Genomic DNA, 5,534 nt, shown 5'->3' on the forward strand with positions numbered 1-5,534 from the left:
ACCAAGGACTAAAAGACTTTTCTTAATTCATTAGTTAATTAATTTGGCTAATAAATATGTCTAAGATCAAGTTTAGCAGACTTGGGGTGACATCATCATTTTGAGTCTTAAGATTTATACTTAATTAAGACTTTTCCCATTTTTCTTCAAAAATCTCAAGCAAGTCTCAAGTTGAGTCTTGAAATTTCAAGACTCAACTTAAGACTTGAGATTGAGACGCACTTCACCCACTTCACTTTTATTTTTATTATCCTTTTTTTTTTTTTTTACATTTTTCTACATATAATATGTCAAATTAGGACTAAAGTGATAAATTTGTGTAAGTCTTAGTGAGTCTTAACAAGAATTTGATGATATCATTTTCAATGGGGACCACAGAAAGTGATGTCACATCCAAGTCTTAAGACTTGGGGCTAAACTTGTTCTAAAATCGAGTCATAGTTCCTTTGAGTCAACCCGGTTTTTTATTCCCGTATACTGCACAAGCGTTAACTTGTTTTGGTCATAGCTGGAGTTCTAGGAAGAGTTACAAGTCGTACAACCTATGGATCTGTAGCCCTGGGTTTTATCTTTCATTTGGCATTAGTTTCGTCCAATTTGGAGTCACAGATAAAATGTTATGACCAAAATACTACATCTTGTCCAGTTTAGTACACATATGTGAAGTCTTAACTTAGTCTTTGTTTGAGTCTAGTCACATAGTCTAGTCACATAGTCTAGTCACATGGGCATGACACGAGTCTTGAACATATCACTTACACTCACAAGTATCCACACACTTTATACACACTCTTTTCTCACCATGACCATGTCTTACCATGTCTTAAGTTCATGCATGAGTCGTCCTTTCCGTTCTTTGAGTTGGGGGTCCACTTTATTCCTAAATTCTTCTATATATTCCCATATATATCATTTTTTCACTTTCTACATTCTTTTTCCATACCTATCATTCTCCCCTTTCTTCCATGATCTCTTCCCATCTATTGCATGTTGAATAGAGCTTGAGTCAAAAAAAAAGAAAAAACTTACCCCTAACTTCCCTTTCCGCAACGCTTGATATAGGAGAGAAGAGTGTTTAACCAAGACAACACTTTTTTGTATCACTCTTTGATAGAAGAAAAAGGGTCGTAATAATGACTAGTGAAGAAGAAGTTTTCTTAAGTAATATCGAGGAAAACTCATCAAGTTTGAGAAGGAAAGTTCATGAACTACGCAATAATGTTGTCATGCTTATGGGTGCAATAGAAGGACTAGCAAACCGGATAATGTTTATCGAACAAGATTCCCATTGTCTAAACCAAAAGGACAAAAGGGAGGATCACTATTTTTCCTCTTCCTCCCGTCAAAGCTTTAATGAAAAACTCAATGCTCCTAAGCTTTAAATGTGGGAAATCTACATGTGGTAATACTTGGAAGGTTTATTTTTCAACACTCTCCCTCACATGTAAAGTCCCTTTTTAACTTTGTCTCGTGTGATTTTTCGGGCTAGAGTGCTTCTTCACTCCCCCTCACATGGACCAACTCTTGGCCCAATGAACTTTAGCCATTTAAGGTCCCATATCATAGGCCTGGCTCTGATACCATGTTAAATTAGGGAGAATATATGATTGAATGACTTGAATTTCTCATTGATCGTAATGTCAATATATAATAGTTACACCTCCTAACAATAGATTTAAAATATACTCCCTTCGTCCCTTAATACAATGCTTCTTTTGAGCGTTTATTCCTCATATATAAAGAGAAAGAGACATTGTATTAAGGGACGGAGGGGGTATACTAGAATCCAAGGAAGATAACTAAAATACAATAGATGATATTGGCAAAATATAATCTTCCCAAAAATATATGATAGGATATCTATGTTTTTTATAATTTAAAACTGTTCTTTTTGCTAGCTTGCTTTTATTTTTTTTATTTTTTTTTTCCCGGGTGTTCCATGAGCACAGTGTACCCAGGTTCACAAATCAAGAATTACTCCGAGATAACTGATAAGAAGAACATGTAATACAAGAATGTGACTCAACACGCATTGAAAGTCCATCTCCCCATGTTTGCTGCATTAATCTATAATCGGCCTTTAAGGAGATATATTCCACTTACATTAAAAATTAGATATTTTTTTTGATAAACATTATTAATTAGATGAATAAGAGGCAATATTAATGCGACTAGAACAAAGGGTTATGGAATCAACATATTTAAAGACTAACGACAAGTCAATATTATCTTTTACGGCACTTGATAGGGCGGTATAGTCGCCTAACACATCGTTATTTCTATATAATATAAGAGCCTAAGAGGAAGAGACCTATATATGAAGCATCACCAGTTCACCACTTTCGATCTACTCCTCCGATCCCTTCACAAATATGAGCCTCACCGTGAAAGAATCCATTCTAATCCGGCCATCGAAACTGACTCGAAAGCATCGTCTTTGGCTCTCACACCTTGACTTTGTAGGCTCAACTCATGCCCATGTTCCTGTCATTTACATTTATAGCCCCACCCAAAGTAATAGTAACAATACTGATACCTCAAAAGTTTTATTAGACACAGATGTTATAAAAGAGTCTCTAAGCGAAATACTAGTACCATTCTATCCGGTAGCAGGCCGGTTAATTAAGAATGAGAAGAGTGGTCGAATCGAGATCGATTGCAATGGTGCAGGAGTGTTATTCGAAGAGGCCGAAGCAGCATATCCGCTTGCTCATTACGGAGAGTTTATTAAGCCCAACCCGGAACTTCGTGAGTTGGTGTTGCCTACATGTGACTACACGGGTGGGCTCTCGTCATTCCCGCTGTTATTAACACGACTCACTCGCTTTAAATGCGGTGTTGTATGTCTTGCCTATGTTACACATCATTTTGTTGCTGATGGAATAGGGCACACTTACTTCTTTAACTCATGGGCGACGCTCGCCCGAGGAGATAACCTCGCGGTTTTACCTGTTCATGAAAGGTCTGTCTACTTGAACCCTCGTGACCCGCCTCAGATGAAGTTCAACCATGTACATTTTGAGCCACCTTTGCCACCCTTACCGCCCAAAGGTTTATCATCAGGTAATCTAGTTATTTGTTTGTTTTCTTTATGGAATATTTGTCAGAAAGGTCGTTTTAAGTAGTCAATTATGTGAGTAAGGTCATTATATTAAAAATGTGGCAAAAAACCCTTACATCTCATGTAGATTGTTAGGATGGATCTTACTTTGACCAGTTTCCGACGGTTGACTTTTGATTTTTTTTTTTTTTTTTTTTTTTGGTCTTTGTCTTTTTGTCCCCCTTTCCTCTTTGTCCTTCAATTCCAATAGACCCTAATTACTCCCCCCTCTACACCACCTTTATTTCTCCTTTAAAGTCCCGTGATGTTTAATGGCCGGAAAATAAAGTCAATCGCCAAAAGCCGGTTAAAGGTCCTTCCTTACAACCTAAATGGGATAAAATTTATACAAGAACTTTTCTCACAAACCTTTTTGAAAATGTTCATTTCTTTATATATTTTAGTGTGTAAGTTTGTTTATCACGTGCCATTTAAGTAAATAAATCAGATCGTGAAATAAAATAATACAGTCATTCTCGGTTGGGGTCTTGGGGAACTTTTAATGAAAATCTTGTTGATTGATTTGCAAAAATGTTTTGAGATAAACAATATTATTTCATTTGTTTTTTAAGTGCTACATTTTGATTTTTAAAAATTATACACATACACACCATTTTACCCTATATGTTCTTACTTTATACACAAGATTAAATACAGTAATTTAGGTAACGTACTTGTTAGAAAAATCATCTAACCAACTTTTTTTTCAAACATTAATTTTTGATATTATTATATTAATGATCAAAGTTTTGTTGTGACAAATGTACTGGATAAAGTGAATTACGTTTTAAAAAATACGAAAGGATATCAAATATTAAGGGTATAGTAAAAAAAAAAATTGTGCAATAATGACTTAATATAAAATTCTTTTTTTTTTTTGGTGGTTTAAGAGAGAAAATAAATTAATTAGGCAGTATGCGAATATAAAATTCAAAATGTTACAGTTTACATTTGTATTTGCGCAGTATCCAATGAACATCTTTGAATATGAATATCTTCAGCTATATATAAATAAAAATTATAATAAGTTGTTATTTGAAAATTTTATAAGTAAGGGAATTTATTTATTTTTTTTATTTTGTTTTTGAAAGAAGGGAATTTAATAAGATCCCACATGCTATTTTAGTCTATAAATCTTAACATGTGGTCAAAGTTATTTTATTTTGACCACAGAAGGGCATGTTAGCTTCAAATTATTTTCAGTTCAATTCAGCTCCAATAAGTTCAGTTCAGTTCAGTTTTAATTTCCTTCTCTCATAAAATATCCAGTTCAGTTTAGTTAATCAGAACAGACCCTTAATAGTAAATGAGTCAAACTTTCAGGAACGGATATAGTAGATGAAATGATTTGTAAATGTATGTATAACTATGAGTGTTATAATTCAAATGCTACTATCTATATCACAGGTGAAATCGCTGCTACAACTGACGGTCTCTTTAAATTCACTAAACATCAAATTGATGCATTAAAAGTACAAGCAATATCCCCTGAAATAGAAAGCTACAAAGCAAGCACATTTGAAGTGTTAACCGGGCATGTGTGGCGGAGCACTTGTAAGGCTCGTGGCTTAACCGGTGATCAATGCGTGAAGCTCTATCTCGTAACTGAAGGACGTTCAAGGCTAAAGGATCCAACCATACCAGAAGGGTACTTCGGAAATGTAATCATGAAGACGGTATGCATTGCTAAAGCAGAAGAAGTCATTTGTAAACCATTGTGGTATGTAGCCAAAATGGTTCACGAAGCACTAAAAAGAATGGAAGATTCGGAGTATTGGAGATCTTCCATTGATTACCTAGAATCGCAACCAGATGTAATGGCTCCTTTTCGTGAGGGTAAGGCTATCACATGTCCAAACCTTTTGATGAATTCTTTTGGTAGGTTACCATTACATGAAGCAGATTTTGGATGGGGTAAGCCATTGTTTGTAGGTTATGTTGCACTCAAAAGTGAGAGCTATACCTACTTGCTTCCAAATCCTAATAGGGATGGTAGTTTTTTACTGGACATTAATCTTTTTACTGCTCATATGTCTAATTTGAAAAACTATTTGTATGACTTGTAATTTTGTAAGCTACTTTTACCATATGATGAGTACATATAATGTACTACGAAGTACTTGGAATATATATTGCTTCATTTGTCTCATAATATGGTGACCGTTTCTCATTCGAAATAGTTGCTGAGGAAGGAGGGAGTACCAAAATTTCATAAACCGCAATAATTGAAGTATTTTTTTGGGCACAATATTCTTTGTATTATGCTCTAGAGGCGTGAGCAAAAAATCAGGGTACCTTGATTCGAAACAAAAATTAAGAACCGCAAATTCTAGAACCAGAATCTGTACAACAGATTCCAGTTTCTGGTAACAAAATGGAGAAACTATTATAATACTACAAAATCTGGTTCAAGTTCTCAATTTTTTGGACTCGA

General features: G+C 34.7%; 1 pseudogene; it reads left to right on the top strand.

Annotated features, from left to right (window-relative positions):
* Positions 1-2,372: 2,372 nt before the first annotated feature.
* LOC145633117 (shikimate O-hydroxycinnamoyltransferase pseudogene) lies at positions 2,373-5,166 on the top strand (annotated as a pseudogene).
* Positions 5,167-5,534: the final 368 nt, after the last annotated feature.

Source organism: Chenopodium album, chromosome 5 (assembly GCF_948465745.1).
Source record: "Chenopodium album chromosome 5, dcCheAlbu1.1, whole genome shotgun sequence".
Lineage (NCBI taxonomy): Eukaryota > Viridiplantae > Streptophyta > Magnoliopsida > Caryophyllales > Amaranthaceae > Chenopodium > Chenopodium album.